The sequence below is a fragment of the Leopardus geoffroyi genome, chromosome B2, assembly GCF_018350155.1.
Source record: "Leopardus geoffroyi isolate Oge1 chromosome B2, O.geoffroyi_Oge1_pat1.0, whole genome shotgun sequence".
Lineage (NCBI taxonomy): Eukaryota > Metazoa > Chordata > Mammalia > Carnivora > Felidae > Leopardus > Leopardus geoffroyi.
This window is the reverse complement of record NC_059332.1, coordinates 4,559,035-4,570,515: the sequence shown is the minus strand read 5'-3', so window position 1 is coordinate 4,570,515 and position 11,481 is coordinate 4,559,035.

Genomic DNA, 11,481 nt, shown 5'->3' with positions numbered 1-11,481 from the left:
ACATTGTAAAAAAAAAAAAAAAAAAAAAAAAAAAAAAAAAAAGTAAATTAATCCTGAAGACTTGAATTAAATAGAGAAGTGTTCTGTTTTTTGTTTTCTAAGGTAGAAAACTAGTGGTGATCTTTTGGGTTTATATTAATAAATTGTGAGTAATATGGCACTCGAAGTATTGTCATGTTTAACAAATTTTTGCATGTATTATTTGGATTATCTCATAGATTATCACGGCGTCCCAAACCTACAATGTGACATGTCATCACCAATCGAGACTTATTTTAGGTTTCAACAAGATGGGAAAATTGAGACTCAGACCTCGGGGAAGTGTTGTGAACTTCCCGTAAAATTCTGCCGAGGCAAACTCAGCAGGGTTTTTGAGGGGCCACTGAGGACACGTGGAGGAAACATTGTCTAAAAGTAACATCACTAGTTATCAACAGGGTAAGGCCTAGAACGTACCCACTGACTCTCAACTCAATAGTACCTTCCTGACTAATTCCCAATCAGGTTTTCTTTGCTTTCAAATTCATTCTTTCTCTTTCTTTCTTTCTTTCTTTCTTTCTTTCTTTCTTTCTTTGTGCCTTTGTCCACTTTTACCTTTAGTGACCGTCATTTATGGAGTATGCATCCTGTTCTTGGCACTAGGCAAGTATCACACAGCACGAGGTGTGGGAAAACTTGGCTGATGCGGCCCAGAGCTCACATGGTATAATGACAGACACAGAAGCAGATGGAAATCCTGATCTCGAATTATTTCCTTTATCTCTCTGCACCTCAGTTTGTCTTCCTCTACAACGAGTGATAATGATACTATGGCAAGGGGCGCCTGGATGGCTCAGTCAGTGGATCGTCTGACTCTTGATTCCAGCTCTTGATTTGCTTGAGATTCTGTCTCTCCCATTCTGTCCCTCTCTCCCTCTGCCGTTCTCTCCTACTCGTGCTTGTGCTGTCTCTCTAAAATAAATAATAATAATAATATCTCAAGAAAAATCATGTAAAGAACATTACGCAGTGAATTCATACAAACTGTATGTAATCACGTGAATGAATCCTAATGAGAACAGTTACAAGGAAGCTGAACAACTCCCAGGATGCTGAGTAATCCTCAATTTCTGACCAAGCAGAATAGAAAGATCTTGCTGGGGCGCCTGGGTGGCTCAGTGGGCTAAGCGTCCGACTTTGACTCAGGTCACGACCTCACGGTTCGTGGGTCTGAGCCCCGCGTCGGGCGGGCTCTGTGCTGACAGCTTGGAGCCTGGAGCCTACTTTGGATTCCGTGTCTCCCTCTCTCTCTCTCTACCCCTCCCCCACTCATGTGCTTTGTCTCTCAAAAATAAATAAACATTAAAAAATTTAAAAAAAAAGTAAAGGATGCTGTGAGTAGACCAATGATGATGACATATCACCAGCCAAAGGTTATCATTGACCTAATTCTATGCACTTGAAGTCAGGGCAGGGGGGGTGAAGGGGAGGAGTCAAAAGGAATACAGCGTATATGGAGAGTAACTTTCTAGAAGTTGAAACTTCTAGAAGATGAAAAAGGGCCAGTGTGGCCGACACATAGAAAGTCGGCAAGATGTTGGGGCACCTGCCTGGCTCAGTCAGAACACATAGCTCTTAATCTCAGGGCCTTGAGTTCAAGCCCCGGCTGGAGTCTGTTTAAAAAAAAAAAAAGAAAAGAAAATCAGCAAGATGTGTCTCTCAGGGCAGACTCTCGCCGGTCAATCCAACAGAGGCAGTTGTTTACACAAAAATGTCCAGTTATTAAATCATGCTGTGAAATACAACAGCTGTCTGCTTAGGGCATTCAGAGCAGGGATGGGAACGGGGTACAAGGGCAGACTAGCCCTCATTCAACCTTGGCTCACGTCCCTTTTATAACTGGAAGGTTCTGCACAAGGTAGCACGAGCGTTTGTTTTCCATATGGAGAAAGTAAATAGAACAGGCATGATATTGTGAAAAGAACACTGGAAGTAAGAATTTTAGCTCTGCCGATAGCCAGCTGAATGATATTGGGCGCGTTATGCTCTGCTGTACTTGGGGATACTGGAGCTTTCCAAGCTGAGTTCCATGAAACACAAGCGCTCTTTGAGGTGCTGATAGGGGCTCACCAAAAAGGAATTGTGGGGTCAGAGACCTTAGGGAAATGCCACATCCTCCAACACCCCCTAATGCACGGCCGCGTGTTCGATGCTCTGATGAGCTCCATCATGAAGAAACCAGTGGAACTTTATTTATTGCATTGTTTTCTGGAACTTATTTGTCCACGAGACACTGTTTTATCGCCCTCTTTTGAAATAGGACTTGGGAAACACTAGCCAGGATTTCTCACGTCCTTCGGGTTCTAAAACTGAGATTCTTCCTTTAAAGTTTATTTATTTTGGGGGCGCCTGGGTGGCTCAGTCAGTTAAGCGTCTGACTTCGGCCCAGATCATGATCTCCCAGCTTGTGAGTTCAAGCTCCGTGTCAGGCTCTGTGCTGACAGCTCAGAGCCTGGGACGTGCTTCGGATTCTGTGTCTCCCTCTCTCTCTGCCCCTCCCCTGCTCACACTCTGTCTCTTTCTCTCAAAAATAAATAAACATAAAAAGAATTTTAAAGTTTATTTTTGGAAAAGAGAGGGAACACGCAAGCGAGTGGAGGAGGAATAGAGAGAGAGGGAGAGAGAGAATCCCGAGCAGGCTCCACGCTGTCAGCACAGAGCCTGACGTGGGGCTCGATCCCACAAACCGTGAGATCATGACCTGAGCCAAAATCCCAAGTCAGACACTTAAGCGACAGAGCCACTCAGGCACCTCTGAAACGAAGATTCTTTCTGAAACCGATACAGTGCAAATGACAGAGGTGGATGTAAACACCGGGGTGAGTCTCAGCTTCTCAACCGGGCTAAAGCAACGAAATGTGAAATGTGTGCCAGAAACATAACGCCTTGTGTAGAGGTATCCTCCATAATATTTCTGGAGTCGGTTCTTTGCGAGAGTTAGAGAACTGCTTGGGAGCTCGTACCACCAAAAATTCCCCTGGGATCTTCCATTCACTCATTTCACAACTTCTGAGCGCCTACTCTGTGTCAAGCTCCGCTCCAGACGTCAGCTCGACGCACGGCCCTAAAATCGCTCCAAAGCTTCGTGTAACCAGATCAAGAGCCGGTTGCCTCCGCTTTCCACCAGCAGGTGGCAGTGGTAACCACTTCGTAAGCTGCATAACGGATACAAGAAAAAAATCCAAGTGAATCTACAATCAGAACTACTCTGGAGGCTATTATGCTAAGTGAAATGACTCAGTTGGAGAAAGACAGATATCATGTTTTCACTCCTATGTGGAATCTGAGAAACTTAACAGAAGACCGTGGGGGAAGGGAAGGGAAAAAAAAAACCAGTTTCAAACAGAGAGGGAGGCAAACCGTAACAGACTCTTGAATAAGGAGAACAAGCTGAGGGTTGATGGGGGCAGGGGAGAGGGGAAAATGGGTGATGGGTATTGAGGAGGGCACTTGTTGGGATGAGCACCGGGTGTCGTACGTAAGCGACGAATCTTGGGAATCTACTCCTCAAGCCAAGAGCACACTGTATATTCACTGTATGCTGGCCAACTTCACAATAAATTATATTAAAAACAACAACAACAACACTACTCTGGTGTTACTGTGTGACCTCGGGACGGCTATTTCACCCCTCTGGAGCGAAGTTCCCCTGTCCGAATCATGGAGATCATAAAACACCTGCTTCTTAAGTTGTCTTGAGGATTAAAGGAGAAAAGGCACTTTAAGCGCTCAACGTCAAGGAAGGTCTCTGGAATGTTGGTTTCCGTAGGCTTGATACTGTTCTTAGGGTACCTGACAGCATGTCCCCCGAACAAAGTAGGAATAAAATCGGATGGCCCAAAGTAGTATTTCTTCACAGAGCAGTGACAGTATTGAAAGAAAAGAAGGAGATGTACATAAGTGAAATGTAACATAGGACGCAATACAAGCTTATGGTAATCATTGGAAAGAGAGCAGGAAATTGGGCGGGGTTTTAAATTGCTGGTTTTCCCATGGTTAGAGTACCTTGGTTGTCTGGTGACTTCCCGGTTGTACTAGCTCAAAGTCAGGGTGAATTATCTGTGGATTTCCTCCCCAGCAGAGGAGCCCTTGGCTTGCCGATGGAGTTCCTAGCTCGATAGCCAAGGGAGGTGCGGGGCCAGTAGATGGGAACAGTTTTTAACAAGCTTATTGTTTGCGGCAGAAAGCAGACCTCCAGGATGCCTCAGGTAGAATGCTCCAGAATTCAGATTGAAAAGCCTCAGGGTCAGCTTAGTTTGCTTCTAGAAAAGATATGGAGGGGCAAAACTGGGGAACGGAGGTAGGGTTGAGGGGTGAGCAGGTCGAGGATCCTTTTATAGGCCTTCCGGCATGGCTCACACAGCCAAGCTTCCGGGAAACAGCTATTTCTAAAGATAATCTAGATGTGCAAATATAGGTATTTATTGAATACATTCATGTATTCGGGAATGACTAAGGTGCTTCCGGGTGTAGATGATTTCAGCGCAGTCTCAAGAGTTCAGTTGGAGAAGCCAACCGGGTTTCCGTTGGCATTCCGGAACATCCACGCTTTTCTCTGGCAACAGACAGCGGCGTGTCACAAGGAGCCTTACCCTCCGGGGAGAGCCCCAAACTGAACCGACGAGCAGCTGAGCCGCCCTGTTCCCACTTTGCTAAACATTCATGTGCTGAGACTGGACGAGGGAGAAATAGAAGACGGAGGTGAGCAGCGTCCCGACGAATGTCAAGGGCTCGGCGGATCGGATGGCAGGCGGCGTCGCTGTTCTTACGTCTCAGATGACCAGACGTTTCCGAGGCGGACTTGACTTTTCACGGCAGTTTTTGGTTCACGGCAAAATCGCGTGGAAGGTGCCGGGGTTTCCTTCACACGCGCGCGACCTCCCCGGTTATCAGCATCCTGCGCCCGGGGCGAGACCGTGGCTACGTTTGATGAACCCACGCGCATACCTCACTGGCACTCAAAGTCCCCAGTGTACCTCAGGGGTCACACTCGGTGTTGCACACTCTAAGGGTTTGCACAAACGTGCAGTGACACGTAGCTGCCATTCTACCCCACAGAGTAGTTTCATTGGCCTAACAATCCTCTGCGCTCCACCTGGCCACTCCCCTCGCCCCTCCGATCCTTTTACCGTCTCCACAGTTTTGCCTCTTCCAGAATGTTACAGAATTGAAATCATACAGAATGTCAATGTCACCTTTTCAAATTGGCCCTCTTCGCTTAGCAATATGCATGTAAGGTGCCTCCGCGTCTTTTCGCGGTTTGAAGGCTCACTTCTTTTTAGCCCTGAATAACCTTCCATTGTGCGGATGGACCACACTTTATGTATCCGTTCATGTCCTGAAAGACATCTTGGTCGGTAGAGTCTTAAATTAGAGAATTTGAAAAAATTTCATGAACTGCTATCTTCTCCTTCGACTTAACTTATTCCTAACTCCCGGGTCAAGGCCCCTTCTTCTTCTTTTTTTTTTTTTTTTTTAATTTTTGTTTAATGTTTCTTTATTTTTTTATATATTTTTTTAACGTTTATTTATTTTTGAGACAGAGAGAGACAGAGCATGAACGGGGGAGGGGCAGAGAGAGAGGGAGACACAGAACCGGAAACAGGCTCCAGGCTCTGAGCCATCAGCCCAGAGCCCGATGCGCGGCTCGAACTCACAGACCACGGGATCATGACCTGAGCCGAAGTCGGCGGCTTAACCGACTGAGCCACCCAGGCGCCCCACGTCAAGGCCCCTTCTTGAAACCGTTTCCAGTATCAGGTTCCAGATGTGATAAGCAAAATAAAGGTTAATCCTGAGTGCATAGATATTAATCAAAAAGAAGAAGAGTGTGAAAACTACTTACATTCATTAATAAAAAATTTGGTATCCTTACTTGATTTTGTGATGTATCATTATGCTAAACACACACGCACGTGCACACACACACACACACACACACACACACACACATACCCTGAAGTTCGGTAAAGCAAAGCAAAGCAAAACAAAATAAAACAAAACAAGTGTTTTTGTCAGCAACCACGACACAATAATTTGCTGAAATTCCCTCTGAATTATTTTTCTCTAAGTTTTATGCCCACTTTATTAGGGTAGCAGAATTCTAGCATCAGCCCCAACGACCCCTGCCCCGTCTACTCCCTCCTGTGGTGTGTGGAACCACCCGTGAATCCAATGCCACATCACTACCACGATTGGGTTATGTTACACAGCATAGTTGACTTTAAGAAAGGGAGACTGTACTTGGTGGGCCTGACCTAACTGGGTGAACTCTTAAAGGCAAAGGGGACTTGGAACATGAAAGGGACTTGATGCAAGAGAGACTTTTGCTGGCCCTGAAATGGAGGGGGCCATGTGCTAAGAACTGAGAACAGCCTCAGGAGCTGAGAATGAGGCATGGCTGACGGCTATTTCCCCAGAAATGGAGACCTTGGTCCTAGAAAGAATTAAATTCTGTCAGCATCCTGAGTGTGCTTGGAATCAGATTCTTCTCAAGAGTCTCTAGAAATGAAAATTCCTAATAATATATTTTAAAACCCTGAGAGCTCTTCTGTCTTCTCTGATTTCTAAGATAGAGTCCCCAGGGATTCTTTAGTTTTCACGGATGCGATGATTGTTTGTTTTTTTTTTAATCTGTCTGATGGTATAATTATAGATTTTTAAAATCAACCTTATCGTGCCATAAACTCCCCACAATAACGTGCATCCGTTTTAGGCGTGCGGTTCAATGAAGTTTGACAAACACATACACTCTGTTCCTTCAGCCACAGTCGAGGTATTGAACACTCTCATCAGTACAAATTGTTCTCTGTGCTTCTTTTTTTTTTTTTTTTTAATTTTTTTTTTTCAACGTTTATTTATTTTCGGGACAAAGAGAGACAGAGCATGAACGGGGGAGGGTCAGAGAGAGAGGGAAACACAGAATCGGAAACAGGCTCCAGGCTCTGAGCCATCCGCCCAGAGCCCGACTAGGGGCTCGAACTCACGGACCGCGAGATCATGACCTGGCTGAAGTCGGACGCTTAACCGACTGCGCCACCCAGGCACCCCTGTTCTCTGTGCTTCTTCCCAAACACCCGCCAGCCCCAGGCCCCAGGTAGCAGCCGATCTGCTTTTTGTCGCCGTAGATCAGTTTTGCCTTTCCCAGAGTTTTACATGAACGGCGTCGGTCAGCCTCTACTCTTGTGTGTTCGTGTTGTAATTACGCGGCTCGGCCTAACGTTTTTGAGATCCATTCTTCCCTTTCTGCACGTAACATGAGCTCACTGCTTCCTATTCTGAGCCACTCTCCCTCTGTGTGAATAGGCTACATTTGTCTATTCTGTTGTATACCTTTTGTCTTATTTCAGTTTGGGGCTGTTATGAATAAAGCTGCTACAGACAGCTTTCCTTTTTTAAGAAGAACATTCTTTTTTGTTAAAGTAGGCTTCACGCCCAGTGCACAGCCCGCCAGGGGCTTGAACTCATGACCCTGAGGTCAACACCTGAGCTGAGATCAAGAGTCAGACGCTTAACTGACCGAGACACCCAGGCGCCCCTGCTATAAACATTCTTGGGTAAGTGTTTGCGTGGACATATATCTTCATTTCAACTTAGGTGAACAGTAGAGGAGTTGCAGGGTTGTATATCCAGCATATGGTTAGCTTTGTAAGAAACTGCCCAAGTATTTTCCAAAGTGATTGTATAATTTTACATTCCTACCAACAACCTATCAGCGTTTAGTTACTTTGTATCTTCACTAACAGTATTGTCCGCCTTTTTTTTTTTTTTTTTTAGTGTTTATTTATTTATTTATTTATTTTGAGAGAGAGACAGAGTGTAAGCAGGGGAGGGGCAGAGAGAGAGAGAGAGAGAGGGAGACACAGAATCTGAAGCAGGCTCCAAGCTCCGAGCTGTCAGCACAGAGCCTGACATGGGGCTCGAACTCACAAACCGCGAGATCATGGCCCGAGCTGAAGTTGGATGCTTAATGGACTGGGCCCTCAGCCGCCCCTAAGCCTTTTTATTTTAGCCATTCTAGTGGATGTGGTGGTATCTAATATGGTTTTAACTACCATATCTATGGTGATTAGGTTTTATCAACTTTTAAAAATTATTTGTCCATTTTCGATTTCAATGATTTCTGCTCCAATCTGTGTGATTTCCTTCCTTCTACTTACTCTGGGCTTCCTTTTTTTTTTTTTTTTCTAATAGCCTCTTAAAGTCTTCACTGAATGTCTGGGATGAGAACAACTCAGCTCCCCCATTTTAGCTGGTCTGAGAGCTCAAATACCACTTTGTGTTGTGTGAGGCCTAGGCGAAGCTGGGTTTGAACACCCCCATTGTCTATCACCTGGCCTTGTAGAGTTTCACCGGATGTGAGTCTGACCTAGGGCTCAGCCAAGTCTTGAGGGATCCCCTCTGTGGATTTCTGGAGCCTTCTTCAATCCAACCTCCCCCTCCTTAGACTTCTACCTTCCAACATCCGCTGCCTCTGCGTCTCTAAACTTCATCTTTCCCAGACTCTGCACAGGATCCCCCTCTTTGCACCTGCCATCCAGTTATTCCCAGGCAGATAACGGGCAACCATAGAGGTCTCTTTCTTTGTTTCCTTTCTTTCTAGGATTTCACGCCTGTCCTATCTGATGCCCGATATCTGAAAAATAGTCGTTTCTTATATTTTGTACAATGTTCTAGTTTTTGATGAGAAGGAAGGACCAATCCTTGTTTTTCCACGCCGACCAGATGCAAAACTTCCTTCACTATAGATCCTTTTCTCTTGTCCACGCACCCTTCGTTTGTTGGGGTCTCTTGCCTTTATGGTAGAGGCTTTCCCCACATATCAGTGTTCCTTGGGTGTCCATAGTCAACAATGAAGCGTGACAAAACTGATCTGAAGCTGTGCATGGACGAGCAGGGCTGATGGTGCTCAATTTAGGGTGATGGATGGGAACCTGACTTTTTCATTGGCAAATCCCCATGTATCAGTAATGCACGGTGGTTTCTTTTAAAGATCGTCGATAACGTAGGCGACAAGTTCTCCAATCTTCTGTCTGAAATTATAAGCCTTGCTGCTGCTAGACTTAGGAAGTAGATTTTCTCTAAGTTTCCCTCTTTTCAGTATGGTATGACTTCTCACTTTTACCCTCCACTGTCCCAAGACTCAGTTCTTTTTTTTTTTTAAGTTTATTTATTGATTTTGAGAGGGAGAGAGAGGGAGAGGGAGAGGAAGAATCCCAAGCAGGCTCTACACCATCAGGGTGAAGCGAAACATGGGGCTCAAACCCACCGACCATGAAATCATGACCTGAGCAGAAACCAAGAGTTGGATGCTCAACCAACTGAGCCACCCAGACACCCCAAGACAATCCTTTTGTTTCACTCTCCAAAGAGTGAGCCTCCAGTCTTGGGCAGCTGGAGGGGTTGGTGGGGGTGGTAGCTGACCTGCTGTGTGAGTTTGGAGGAGGGAATCTGAGTGTTGAGTATCAACCCTCCTGGTTTTTCTTGCTTTCTCATTCTGCAGTTTCTGCATGCACACATAATTTGTTTCTGGTTCCTGAGATTTTTCTCGGGGTCTGCTATAGATATTACCTTGCTTTTTATTTGCTTTCTCTCTGCTGGTTTAGAATTTATCTTTCTTTGGTCTGTTAAGTCAGTTACCATTCCCCCATTGGCTTCCCCACTTTGCAAAATGTTGAACGTTCTTATTTGCTACCAACTCTTATTTCTTTGTCCTTGGGGTTTTATGCATTTTTACGTAAATTCAGAGACTATTTTTAAGAGCGGTTTTAGATTTGCAGAAAAACTGACTAGAAAGTTCAGAGTTCCCATATACTCCCTGTGAAGGAAAAAAAAAATGGCTTTCCTCTTTTTGTGTAAGGGAAAAACCCGGTTCTTCTCTACTGGGTCTTTCTTATTTTTACAGGGACATTTCACTTCTGACACCACCGGTCACCGAATGCATAGGATTCTCCCTACAGCAAGCAATTCCTGGGTGTCCTACAATGTAATTCAATTCTGACCTGTCTACCTGGAGATCGTTTGGATCCCACAGGTTAAGGGCTCAGTCCCTTAAGACGATTCCCGTCCCACTTCAGATGCCAATCACTAGTAGGTTCCCACGTTACCTATGACTGCTGTCTAGTTTGGCTACAAATCAGAGATTCCCATGATCCCCTTCTCATGTTCAATGAATTTGCCAGAGCATCTCACAGAGCTCTCACAGAAACACTTACATTCACTAGTTTATTAAAGGGTGTGATAAAGGACACGGGCGCACATTCAGGTGAAGAGATACACGGGGTGGGGTCTGGGAGGCTCCAGGGATCAGGACCTTCTGTCTCTGTGGAGTTGGGGCGCGTCCCCCTCCTGGTGTGGGTATGTTCCAAACTCCATACTACTGGGATTTTATGGAGGCTTCCTCACGTAAGCATGATCAATGATTAACTCCCTTTCCAGCCCCTCTTCCTTCTCTGGAGGATGGGGTTGGGGTGAGGCTGGAAAGTCCAGGCTTCTAAGCATGGCTGTCTTTCAGGTGACCGGCCCCATCAAGGAGCCACCAGGAACCTGCCCAGAGTCGCCCTCATTAGAACAATAGATGCTCCTGGCGTTCTTATCACTTAGGAATTTATGAGGGTTTTAGGAGCTCTGCCTGACGGACAGGGTCAAAGGCCAAACAGTAGAACAATAGATTCTCCTGGCTTCTTATCACTTACCACTCTAGGAAATCGCTGGAGTTCTAGGAGTTTAGTGCCAGGAACTGGGGGGAGAGACCAACTTACACATTTTCTATTCTCTCACACCCCCTCACTCTCCACCGACGTAATTTCCCCTACTGTTAACATCTCACATTAGTTTGGTACATTTGCTCCAACAGACGAGCCAATATCGATACCGTATGATTAACCAAAGTCCACAGTTTACATTAAGGACCCATGTTTGTTTGTTTGGTTTGCTTCTCTTCCACTGCGCTGGGAAGAAGCAGCAGTCTATAAACACAAGAGTTAAATCCTCTTGTGTTCCACAGAAAGTCCCCTCTCTAGCCTTCTGGCTACCCCAGTTCTGGAGTTCCCTGCAGCCTGCTTACCACCCCTTCTTTACCGATTCTTACTCATTCTTCAGCCCGCCGTCATTGATCTTCTTCCCTCATTAGTTTACTGAAATCGATCTCTCCAAAGAAAACAATTCTTCCCTTACTGCTAAATTCAGGTAATACGCGTTATCCCTTATCACACTGGACTGTTCACAGCACAGGACACTGTTCACCCTCGCCCCTTGCTTGAAATATTATTTTATCACGTCTTCTCGCTTTCTGATCTCCGGCTAGTTCTGTCTGCTGGTTGCTATTTCCCTGGCTCTCCGCTAGCCATCTTCTGAGATGTTCCTACTGATCCCTGCCCTTGATATCACCACAGTGAAGTCGCTTCCCTCGCTGACCTGGATCGATCCGCTGATCCAAGTGGC